At 46.0% G+C, this 13,025-nt stretch overlaps 1 long non-coding RNA gene across 2 annotated transcripts in view; it reads right to left on the bottom strand.

The window, feature by feature from the left end:
• Positions 1 to 13,025, bottom strand: part of LOC309542772 — a 48,090-nt gene that overhangs the window by 10,706 nt on the left and 24,359 nt on the right. The window contains exons 3-4 of one of the 2 annotated variants that reach the window (XR_014224417.1): positions 5,143 to 5,742; positions 4,057 to 4,583 (exon numbers count right to left, since the gene is read on the bottom strand). The exons of the other annotated variant lie outside the window; for it this stretch is intronic. This is a non-coding gene — a long non-coding RNA (uncharacterized lncRNA). Of the gene's footprint in view, positions 1 to 4,056; positions 4,584 to 5,142; positions 5,743 to 13,025 lie in introns of those variants that run through there. 2 annotated transcript variants of the gene reach the window in all.

Below are 13,025 nucleotides of genomic sequence, written 5' to 3'. Positions count from 1 at the left end.
CACGACTAAAAGACTAAACAACAACATGGCACCTTGAACTCCGCTGAGGGAAGAAGGAATACAATGGTGAAAAGGAAGATAATCAGTAAGCAACAGTATCCTATCCTAACTCTAGAAACCATTATTCAGACATGATCACGAACACAATGCCATTGCATCTCCCATGCCACACCTCATATTTGCCTTAGAAGAGTTTGGATTTGATATCCCGCCTTTCACTCCCCTTCAGGAGTCTCAAAGCGGCTAACATTCTCCTTTCCCTTCCTCCCCCACAACAAGCACTCTGTCACCCAGCAGCTGCATGTGGAGGAGCAGAGACGCGAACCCGGTTCCCCAGATTACGAGACTACCGCTCTTAACCACTACACCACACTGGCTCTTACTTGGGATCTTGCAGAGTTTAGATGCTTTAATGCAGTTGCATGGTTGCTACTGTGGTGCAAGGTGGAAGCGAGTGCAAGACCACTTGCAGTGCAATTCTCGGCATGCCTGCTTGGTGGGGAACCTTTTAAAGCCTGAGGGGCACATTCCCTTCTGGAGAACTGCATGTCAGCAATGGGGGCGGTCAAAGGCAAAGTGGGAGGAGCAATTGAGGTGACTCTTACCTGTTTTTAGTAGGTGACGTTCCATCTGCAAAAAATATGTATCCACACACACTTCTTACCAGCCTCTAGTCAAGCAAGTAAGAGACATTCCACTGGGGCAAAAGCCCTCCAGGAAGCTGCCAAGCAGAGTCCGTGAAAGGTGCTGGGCATGGGGAAGAGTCATGAGGGCTTGAGGATCACCTTTTGCCCTAGGGCTGAAGTTTACCACCCCAGATGTCTAGGACTGCACCCTGAGCTGGTATCCTATTCAGCTCACCCACTTTCACATTAGATAGGTTTTAAGAGCAGAGGACCATACGGCCCACTTCAGGTGAACCTAGCTTGACTGAGCAATGAGATGTGAAGGATCACTCTTCCCTTCACAGCTGTCAGTTGGTTTAAGATCCTGGTTTATGCTAACCATAGATTCCCAATTTTGACAAAAGGGGAAACACTGTTTAATCAGAGACTTCCTGGTTTATTCCTAGTTCATGTAAAGGGCCTACCTGTAAAGTTCATGTAAAGGCCTGCGAAATCAAGAGATGAACTGTGACACCAACAGTTACCAGGGAGATCTACTCTTTACAAAGAGCTGCAGATGACACATCTGGATTTTATACGGTACTACTGGCTTATCAACTCTGGTGCGTCTTATCCTTTTAAAATATTTTTATTAATTAGCTCTTCTAACTGAGTGCTGGCACAAAATCCTGTTTTTGTGCAAATCACCTGTAAATGAAATGTGTGGTCTATTACTCAGTCAACAGTGAAATGGCAGAGCTTAATCTATTCTCGTCTGCTTATTTGGATTCTGGAACCTCATTGCAGTCTAGCAGTCTTAATTAGGTCAGCATTGCATGCCTTTTATTTGACTCCCCTCCCCCCACCAACCTTACCCCCAAACACTTCACAAATGCAGCTCCATTTCTACGTTGTATTGCGATGAGGATACTTTTACTGTTTATAAACTGTAGCAAATATCATAAATAATTGTCAGGAAGTGAACTCAATTTACTGTTCTCACCATCTGAGGAAGGTCACCTTAAGGTTTGCAGTCTCTTCCAGACAGTCTTGGAGAAAAGTCATCATTTTAGATCCATTTTAATCCAGTTATGGAATGGAAACAGGATTGGTTTTTGCCCTAGTGGATGGTTTGGGCTGGGGAGAGGGAGAGGGCACCTTTTTGGCTCTCCTGGACCTCTCGGGAGCCTGCATATGGCACACAACTCCTTGTTCCAGCTCCGTGTTTTCCTTTGCTTGGCATATCCCATGGCAAAGATGATGAGTACCATCTGTGATCGGAATCTAAGACTTATCCTAACAACAACAACAATTTGATTATTTATACCCCGCGCATCTGGCACATTTATTCCTCAGCCACTTTGTGCGGCTCCCAGAAGAATAGTAAAAAAGGATAAAACAATAAATTAAAAAAAACTTCCCTAAACAGGGCTGCCTTCAGATGTCTTCTAAAAGTCAGGTGGTTGTTTATTTCCTTGACTTCTGATGGGAGTGTGTCCCACAGGGCAGGCGCCACTACCGAGAAGATCCTCTGCCTGGTTTCCTGCAGCTTTGCTTCTCACAGGGAGGGAACCACCAGAAAGCCCTCGGCGCTGGACCTCGGTGTCCGGGCAGAACAATGGGGGTGGAGACGCTCCTTCAGGTATACAGAGCCGAGGCTGTTGAGGGCTTTAAAGGTCAGCACCAACCCTTTGAATTGTGCTCGGAAACACACCATGCTTTGCAGTTCCATGTCCCACCTTTCCCTGTAAAAACTCTCTCTTTAAAGCTGAAGTGCAAGAAATGGCAATATAGCTTTTCCACAGATTTGTGTTTGCTCCAATTATACCACTCCCAAGAAGCTGCCAAGAGTGGCTGTTAAACTTTACTCCACCAGGCCTGAGGGCAGGAGGCTAGCTCTGGAGGCACAGGCTAGGGCACACAGCTGTGGGTCCTCCTACAGAAGGAAAGAGCCAGGGGGCTCAGCAGGAACAACCAGATAGCTGCCCCTGCTCCCCACTGCCAGCATTCGTCAACTGAAGTAGTCACCACATTCTGCCTCTGGGGGTGAGAAGAGTATAGGGCATCAACTGTCTTATGCACCTTGCAGTTCCAGCTGCTTTGTTGATGAATTATGTTTAATCCAATGACTGCTGCAACACATTGTTGCTGGCTTTTAATTCCAAAATGCTACTTGTTGAAATTCAGGATATATGTGGAAAAGTCCATCCAATGCAAAGAACTATTGTCCTGTGAACTTTAGACCTTCTCGGATAATCCATCACCCTAGTAATCACTTGCTCCTATGCCAGTAGCTGGAAACAGAGCAGAGGCAGTGGCAAGTTTCAGAGCTTGGATATTTCAACAGTTGTATTTGCATCTGTGAGTTGATATTCCTGGCAATGACTTTGTTTCTTCACTTAGTACAAGCTGTGGTATGGAACCAGAAAAATGCCAACTGTTGATTTAGCAAAAGAAGCAATATTTTAATATTAGCTCATTGAATCACCCCCTTTCAATAAAAAATCATTTTGACAGATCAAGTAACTTAGGTCCATAACTGTTCATAGCCATGGGCTGCAAAGGTGAGGTACCTGCAGCAGCTATGGGTACAAAGCATGTGGGATAAGTCTGTCCTGCAATGTTACTAGTAGATTGGATTTCCATGTCACTACTGTGTACAAGGGCAATTGACATGATCACCCCCTCTGGTGCTGTGGAATTCATTTTGGTCCTTGGTATAATGAGGAGCTGTGATTGATGAAACAGATTGGGCAGTGGTTGGAGTGTAAGTGGTGTAAATCTCTCTCAGGAGCTGACTGAGCACATGTTCCAGCTCATAAATGGGCCTACTATGTAGCAGTGAGGGAAGAAAAGAGATCCTCCTTCATTGCCCCTATGGCATCCTTGGGAAACTGTCTGGCAGAGTTGTTTCGTGTAGTCTGGAGGTTGGTTGTTCCTGTCCAGCAAGGTGGATCTCTGGAGCACGTGGTGACCAGCTGTAACTGGATGACAGTTGAGGTGCTGCAAGTGTGACAGGGCCAACTGAGATGTCCAATGCAATGCCGAGCTCCGTGTTGTGGGATCAGTTTCAGTCAATGCAGCCTGATGATGTGGACAGCATACCTGCTCACTCTGGCTTATTAAAGCTAGCTGGTGTGGGGTGACTGAATGGGTCAGAGGTGTGGTAAGCAGATACTTGCATGATGGAGTGGAGTCTACTGTCTTTAAAGAGGTGGTGGTGCGTCCACTTCTAAAAAACCCACTCTAGCCCCAGTGTAATAACTATAGACTGGTCACCAACACCCCTTGCTTTGCAAAGTTGGTGGTGGCACTGAATCACGGTGGTTCCATCTGTATCTTCAGACTCGTGTCCAGAGAGTAGCGCTGGGTGAGTGTTACTCAGCCCCCTGGCACTTTTGCTATGGGGTTCCACATCATCCTGTTTTCTCCCCAGTGCTGTTAAATATGTAAAAAGGTATAGGACCCCTGGATGTTTAAGTCCAGTCCAAGGCGACTCTGGGGTTGCTGCGCTCAGCTCACTTTTCAGGCCGAGGAAGCCGGCCTTTGTCCACAGACAGCTTTCCAGGACATGTGGCCAGAAGAACTGCTTCTGGCGCAATGGAACACCATGATGGAAGCCAGAGCGCATGGAAAGACCATTTACCTTCCCACCTGTTTATCTACTTGCACTGGCGTGCTTTCGCACTGCTAGGTTGGCAAGAGCTGGGACAGAGTAGCGGTAGCTCACCCCGTCGCACGGATTCGAACTGCCAACCTTCTGATTCGCAAGCCCAAGAGGCTCAGTGGTTTAGACCACAGCACCACCTGTGTTCCTATAATGTGCATATGAAGCCAGTGGGAGTGCTCCTTTAGAGTTTTGGATCAAGATGTCATCGGTACACTGATTATACATAGCTCTTCCGCTCCATGAGTCAGAAGAGGCTGTGTGAAACACATATTAAAAAGTACACATATTAAAAAGTGAAATGAGAATACCTTATTTTTTGCTCTATAGGGCGCACCGGACCATAGGGCGCACCTAGATTTTAGGGGGGGGAATAAAGAGCTGTTCGACGGTGGAATTTGCTGCCAAGGAGTGTGGTGGAGTCTCCTTCTTTGGAGGTCTTTAAGCAGAGGCTTGACAACCATATGTCAGGAGTGCTCTGATGGTGTTTCCTGCTTGGCAGGGGGTTGGACTCGATGGCCCTTGTGGTCTCTTCCAACTCTATGATTCTATGATTCTATGATTCTAAGAAAAGGCTTGCGGATAGCTGTCTGAAGCCCAGGGTGCGCAGCAGGAGTTGGCGCTGCGCTCCCCGGGCTTTGGGCTGCAGGCTGCTATCCACAAGCCTCTGGAGCCCGGCGGGCACTCCCGCCGCGCTCCGAATGCTTGCGAATAGCTTCCTGAAGCCTGGAGAGCGAGAGAGGTCAGTGCGCACCGACCCCTCTCACTCTCCAGGCTTCAGCGAAAGCCTGCATTCGCCCCATAGGATGCACACACATTTCCCCTTCATTTTTGGAGGGGAAAAAGTGCGTCCTATAGGGCGAAAAATACGGTGAACCTTTAAAATTAATACTGTGTTCCTGTGTTCACAATTTGGATTTCAGAACAAGAAGCTAGTAGTACTGTAAAACGACTAAGAAATTTATTGTGGCATAACCTTCATGGTCTAGTCAACTTCTGTGGATTTTGGGTGCTATGAAAAGGCAGAAAATTGTGAGTTATTTTATTTATTGTTGTTGTGTTCTTCTGCCAGGGAGGGGGAGAGGTTCTTGTGGGATGTTCAGTCCCAGGTGCCAAAATAACTTGGCTGGCCTTGGATCCTTTACACCACGACTTGATCGGTGGGTGGGTGGTTGTTGGGTGCCATTTGGTGCTCTGCCTCAGGCAACGAAATGTCTTGGGCCAGCCCTGCATATGTGTAATGCTTTATGCAATGCCACAACAGTACTTGGAATAAATCATCCTTTGCAAGCAGAATAAATTGCTTTAGTGTTGCTAGAATTTAAGAACCTGGGAAATTTGTGGGGGGGGTAGTATAAATCAAATTGTCTCTGTGAAGTCACTTCTCATTTATTGTAGACGTGCAGTTTTTGCCATGTGTGTTGGTTCTGAAAGCTGGCAGCCCCCTGACAAATTCCTTTAGCTTTACACCTACAAAGGAGTTGGTTCCTCTTCATCCTGGAGAAGAGTGACTAGTGGGGTGCCACAGGGTTCTGTCTTGGGCCCGGTCTTATTCAACATCTTTATCAACGACTTGGATGATGGACTCAAGGGCATCCTGATCAAATTTGCAGATGACACCAAACTGGGAGGGGTGGCTAACACCCCAGAGGACAGGATCACACTTCAAAACGACCTTGACAGATTAGAGAACTGGGCAAAAACAAACAAGATGAACTTTAACAGGGAGAAATGTAATGTATTGCACTTCAGCAAAAAAAATGAGAGGCACAAATACAAGATGGGGGACACCTGGCTTGAGAGCACTACATGCGAAAAGGATCTAGGAGTCTTGGTTGACCACAAACTTGACATGAGCCAACAGTGTGACGCGGCAGCTAAAAAAGCCAATGCAGTTCTGGGCTGCATCAATAGGAGTATAGCATCTAGATCAAGGGAAGTAATAGTGCCACTGTATTCTGCTCTGGTCAGACCTCACCTGGAGTACTGTGTCCAGTTCTGGGCACCACAGTTCAAGAAGGACACTGACAAACTGGAACATGTCCAGAGGAGGGCAACCAAAATGGTCAAAGGCCTGGAAACGATGCCTTATGAGGAACGGCTAAGGGAGCTGGGCATGTTTAGCCTGGAGAAGAGGAGGTTAAGGGGTGATATGATAGCCATGTTCAAATATATAAAAGGATGTCACATAGAGGAGGGAGAAAGGTTGTTTTCTGCTGCTCCAGAGAAGCGGACATGGAGCAATGGATCCAAACTACAAGAAAGAAGATTCCACCTAAACATTAGGAAGAACTTCCTGACAGTAAGAGCTGTTCGACAGTGGAATTTGCTGCCAAGGTGTGTGGTGGAGTCTCCTACTTTGGAGGTCTTTAAGCAGAGGCTTGACAACCATATGTCAGGAGTGCTCTGATGGTGCTTGGCAGGGGGTTGGACTCGATGGCCCTTGTGGTCTATTCCAACTCTATGATTCTATGAAAGGAAACACAGAAACCAAGACTGAGGTTGAGTAAATATTGGGGCATGGTGGGGAGAGAGACTAACCAAGGTGGTTTACAAAAGAACATATTCATTATGGGGACGGTGCATTCAAAGGTAAGCAATTCTAACTGCCACTGATCCGTGCACTCTCACTGAGTTTAGTCGGGCTTAATGCTTAACGTGGCTGGATCGTGCCCAGTGTTTCTCCTACTGCACTGATGTTAGGGGAAAGCCCTTCATTTCAAAAGAGCATCTCTAGAACTTAGGCTGCAGATCATTTGGGTATGATAAAAGCAGCAAAGAAAACTGCCTTGAAAGAATCCCTTTGAAGCAGAAATCAAAACATGGATACTTCCAGAAATTAATTATGAATATTTGGGTACTAATGTGGCAACAGTATTCATACAGAAGATAATCCATTCACATGAAGAAGGGTGAACAGAATACGGTTCTTTCCCTCCTCCCCCATCTGAACATGATCAAAGCCTTCCTGTGGGTTTGCCAAGTCAGTGGAAGCAGATGACAGTCAATAATGGAAAGAGGAGGTGGCATTTTTAAATACAGTGGCTGCACATGAAAAGTGTGATGAACAGACAAAAGTGGTTTGCATTTATATCACATGAGCTGCAAAAACTTGATGCAACCCTGTGAACAACTTCAATAATATAAAGTTTCTAGAATGAAGTCTAATGTATACAGTGGGGGTCCTACCTATGTTCGCTCATCCCCCATTAAAATGCAAGGAGGCTGCATTGTCACTCAGCCACCAGCTACGCTTCCCAAGGCAATCTCTAGTTTCCTAGACAAAGGGGCTGAAGGAAGCAAAGTGAAAGGCTCACTCTTTCAGGCTCCACTCCCTCTGATCATCTCCATCGTTCCTGTAATAGCACTGGGGTGGTGGTGGAGTCCCCTATTTCCCAATGAGAGCAGCACCCAGTGTCAGAAGAGGAAACAAATGTCATGCACTTCTTTTGGTTTTGCTACCGCTTAACTTATTGTGATATTAACACTTTGAAATATGGAGTTGGATGCTGGAAGGGCCCAAAGGAGTGCAAAAGTGCCAGACTTTCCAAGTGTCACTATTTTCCTTAGATGTCCCTGATTCATAGAAGCTCTCCCAGTTTCTGATTTGATCCCAGAATGTCCCCCTTTTCCTTTGGATGTCCCTGTTTTCATTGGAGAAATGTTGGAGGGTCTGGAGTTATCCAACCCCCCAAGCTGTCTGAAGGCAATCCTGTATAGGGAAGAATTTTTTTTAATGTTTAATGTTTTATTATGTTTTTCTATATGTTGGAAGCTGCCCAGAGTGGCTAGGGAAACACAGTCAGATGGCCAGGGTATACAGTAAAATGGTCGTCATGGAATGGGACGTCCCTATTTTCACCAGAGAAATGTTGGAGGGTATGAAGTGTCATCCTCTGCTGTTGCTAGGTGCTTCTCTAAAAAGGAAATGGGAGACCAACCCAGTAGTTTCTGCTTCATCTTAGGAGCCTCTGGGACCATTTCCCATTTTTCAACAAGAGCAATGTCCCACTGCCTCTTCCAGACATTTGGGGGCTGTGCAGAGCTGGCTGGTTTCTGTGGGGGAGCAGAAACAGGCTAACTCCTCTCACTCTACTCAGCGATGGACATTGACAGATACCTAGAAATGCCAAACACTAATGCCAGGCCCAAGGTACACAGGCATGGCATGAATCAAAAGAGTGATAATGACCATGCTCAGAACAAACTCTGACCTGGCAGGGTGAAATGACGGGTAGAGCCAAAGGACAGACATTTTAATGGCTCATTTACCTATGCCGGAGTCACCGGAGTGGTGCCTGCATTCTGAGCTGTTCCCACCAGTGCCTCCTATAGCACCCAGGAAAGGGCTCAGTAAATGCTCCCTCCAAAACCCATAGCACATGAATGACTGTTTCCTCTTCCTGATCAGCTCCTGCTAGCACTGACTCCCTCTGTCTGATATCAGACACATACCCTTAAACATGCCCACCACCTTTTATTGGATGCCAGGATGGGCCTTTTCATCCCTAGAATGTTTGTGCCATGTGAAGAAGCCTAGAGCTTCAATTCTTAACTGCACCAGGGCTCTGCAGGGGAAGAGCAAAGGGGAGTGAAGTGGAAAGGTGGACATCTAGCAGGCAGGTGGCTCTCAATTTGCATTGACGCCAACCAATTGCAGGAGAGATCTTAAAAAGCTTTTCCTCAGCACTGACAGTAATGTAAGAATGTCTTCGTTGCCATTGCAATGGGGAAGTGTCATCTGTCAGAACTGTTCTGTGTGGTGAATACCCAGCAAATTCTGGCTGCTTTCTCCTTCTAGCTAAGTTGTCATCTGCCTACTTTAACAATTTTCCGTGTGTACTGATCTTGCAGACAGAATTGCTTGTATATTTTTCTTGACACTTGAGCTGCGATTTGATTAGAGAATTAACAGTAACTCCAACCCAGCACCAGTAGGATGCTGTCCTCCGATTTTCATCTAATGGGTAGGAAAGGAGAAGTAGACTTGCTGCAGGGAAGAGCTTACTCACTTAAAAAAATAAAAAACAAGGAAAGATGTATGATCTAGTGCTGTCGAGGGGAAATATGCAGCCTTCAAAAAATTAACAGAAATAAGAATGAATGTTACAACAGCAAAATGTTCGCAAAATGGCAGGAGGAATGGGAAAAGCTTAGCTTAGTTTAAAATTACTTTAACAAAGCTTACAATGTGGTAGGAATCAGGAATGTCCAGAACTAAGGGATGTCCAGAACTATTGTGCATCCATATTTCAAGCCACATTCAAGTGTTGTAAAAGTGTAGTCTCTAAAAAATGGAAGAACCTCCCTGAGAAAAGGAACATGAATTCTGTGCAACAGGTGAGTCAGGACTGCACATTTAATGTGTAAAACACAGCCTTCTAGTCTGGGCTTAGTTTCAAGAAGTATCGCCCACAAATTTGGTGTGTGTGGATGGATTGGTAGTAGCGCAGGAATGAGTATGTTACAAGTTTGACTGCATTTTGCCAGGTCAAAGCCACATGGTAGAACTTGGTTCTTCCTCTCTTTAAGCACTGATATTTCCTCAATGGGATGTACTCAAGGATGGCGCTTGTCAACTATCTTGATATATTTTGCAAGTTCTTTTCTTAATCTCCTCTATTATTTACAAATTTCATTTCATTTATGAATTGCTTCCCATCCTGAAGCAATTTACAATGTAAGCACATATATAAAAGTGTTGCACACATAAAAAAAACAGTTAACACAATTGTATATATGCAAACAATTAAAATTATAAATATAAAAACAGTTTAAAACAACAATAGCACATGTATAAAATCATGCAAATCCATGACAGATACCAACTGGGCTTAAGATTTTAGAAGGCTTGTTGAAAGAGTAATTTCCTTAGCAGGTGCTAAAAAAATAATAGAGAAGGTGCTTGTCTGTTGTGCAAAGGGAAGGCGTTCCAAAGGAAAGAGCCCAATTCTGACATCATGCAGAACAGACCTTTCAGTAGGATGGTCTCTGCAGGATGCCCTCTCCTGCAGAATGCCATGTTTGACCGTCTATAGGGCTTTGTATACCAAAACTAGCCCCTTGACCTTGCCCAGTAGCTAGTTGACAGCCAATACAAATCTTGGAGCAGTGGGGTCAGAGGATGCTGCTATTCTGCTTCAGTGAGCAATGGAGCCCCCCTCTTTGCCCTAGCTGCAGCTTCCAGGTCAACCTCAAACGGCAGCCCCACACAAAGCACATTGCAGCAATCCAACCTAGAGCTCAAGTTGCCTGCGGGTGGAGCTTAACAGGATCCCAGCAGCCTTTGCTTCCCACCCCCTTTCCTTTTCTCTCTGCTTCCTAGAACAAGCTGCAGCAAGACTCTCATCTGCAGGAAAAGCCAAATGAACTGGATCTCTCCAAAAATAGATTTTCATAGCCTGATTTTGCTAACCCAAAGATTGCATGATCTTTTTTTGCAAGGAAACCAAGTCCTTTCTTTTGAAGCATTTGGAATCATTTTATCTTTGTTTTACTGCCAACAGATGGAGACTTGTCTGCTGTAACTCCTGAAACTCTATGAGTAAAATCTTCACTTATTTGCAATACTAGGTGTTGGCGATTTATTCTAGCCTAAGTATTTTTGTGGAGAATGTTTGTTTAAAGGTGGATGAGGGCAGATGTAAATCTAACCAAGTTTTAATGTGCTTGGTAGCACTTGTCATTGTGCTTAATTCTGCTATAAGAGAGTAAAGAATCTCTCTTCCAAACCTCTCTCTCCAAAAGCATCAGGGACAGGATGCCACCCAAGAGCACCCCACAGCACAACTGCCAGGGGGCCGAGAGATAACCACCCAACACTATTATTTGAAACTAACTCTGGAGACAGGACTTTAGTCACTGCAAAACAGTGTCCCCAATATCCGTCTTACACTGTTGGTTTGGGAGGGTACCCTAGTCGACTGGCGAAGCGCATCTTCCCAGTGTCTGAGGTGGGCTTGTCCAGTTGTGCTGGGGGCAGGGCGGGGCACAGAGGGCAATGTGAGGAGGGTGCAGCAGGGTAGGCAAGCACCCTTCCAATCTGCCCAGTCCGACTGATGGGAAGGGCACATGCCTATTGCATCCTCCTGATGCCCTGGCAGCCCCACGCTAGCAAAGCAGCGCGGGGCTGGCAGGGGTGGTGTGAGGAGCAAAACGTGCCCTGGGAAAAACTGTGCCTGGGGCAATGGTCCCCTTCGCCCCTCCCATGCTGTGCCTTTGCCTTGGTCAATGGTATCAAAAACCTCTGAAAGACCAAGTAAGAATAGCAGGGTCCTATTCTTCCTGTCCTCTCTACGAAGGCCATCTATCTGGGTGACCAAGGCCAATTCATTTCCATGACCAGGCTTGAATTCCTGTTGGAAGGGGTCCAGAGAACTAGTTTCATTGCAGCTGTTGCACCACAACCCTTCCAATCCCATGTCCTGGAAATGGGGTATTTGCGAGCCGGCAGTAGCAGTCACAAAGCTCTGGGTCCAGGGTTGGTTTTTTCAGGAGTGGTCAGATCACCACCTCTTACATATCATCTCTGTATATATGATGTTGCTGGACAAGATCAGGTGGAACCTGGAATTTGGGGCTGTTGTTATACTGATGGCACCTATCTCTGTGATCCATTTCCTGTAGTCGCTGTCATGCACTCTATTTGTTCAGTGCCTGCTATTGTTGAGGGATGTGAGGCTAGAAAGCACAGGCAGCCTGGAATAAGAGGAAGAGAAAATGCGTAAGCCTTTCCTTAACCTCCTGCTGGGTTAGGTGTTCTGAGGGCTCCTTGTGGGGAGCACTGTTGTCCAAATTGGTCCTGACTGTGATTGACAGGATTCTGAGCTTTCGTGATAACAGCCGCAGTGACATCCTCAAGTTGCAGTTTTGGAAAAAAAGACATGCCGCTTCCAATTCTTGTTACACAGGATTTCTTCCCTCACTCCTCTTCATAGCTTGGAATGTTTGCCTTCTATAGCCCTTGCACCCAGATTTGCAAGGCATGCAAAGACAGAAAAGATTGGTTAGTTTGTGAGGAAGAAGGCTGTCAGAGCTTCATGCTAAATCTGGTGCCTGCTGGGGTAGTGATTTGTTACAATTTGCATGGAAAGGTCACAAGGGAGGATGACAACTTCCCTTGTTTCACCTAACTTCCAACACTCCCATTTTATTTTTTAAAGGAAACACATTGTAAGAGCTGCCTCACGAATTCCTGGCAGGAAATGTCAATGCGTTCTGTAAATTTTCAAAAATGATTATTACACACCAGTGGTTTTTGAACATCTAAAATACCTACTTTATACTGTGGCCAGGCCAGTCACAGGATACGATGTGCCTATGCAGCCAATCGCCTCTCCCAGCCCAAGCCCTGGTCTTTGATTAGCTCTCTGCTTGCGATATGGAACTGACTGGGATGCAGTTACAGTATTGTGTAACAGAAGCAGCAGCTTTTAGAACTGCCTCTGTTCAAGGCCGGCCCTACCATTCAGGCAGAGCGAGGCAGCTTCAGGTGGTGGATGCTGAGTGGCAGGGAGTGGCAAGAGGGGCCACCTGGGCTATCCTATGCTGCCTATGCTAGTCTGCTGCTCTCAGGTGCAGTGGAGGACCCTAGTGGAGGACCCTGTCGTGTCAACAGCATTGAAGTAAGATTCATCTGTCAGTGCACTCAGTTTCTGTATGTGGAATTTGGGGAGGGTTTTTTTCTATCTTGCCCCTTGCTGCAAGCAGCAAAGTGTCTTGGAGCAGCCCTAGGCCTTTTAAGAATAAATACA

The sequence above is a fragment of the Podarcis vaucheri genome (assembly GCF_965113315.1).
Source record: "Podarcis vaucheri genome assembly, chromosome: 11".
NCBI classification, from domain to species: domain Eukaryota; kingdom Metazoa; phylum Chordata; class Lepidosauria; order Squamata; family Lacertidae; genus Podarcis; species Podarcis vaucheri.
The sequence above is the reverse complement of the archived record's forward strand: the minus strand, read 5'-3'. Positions and strand labels throughout refer to the sequence as shown.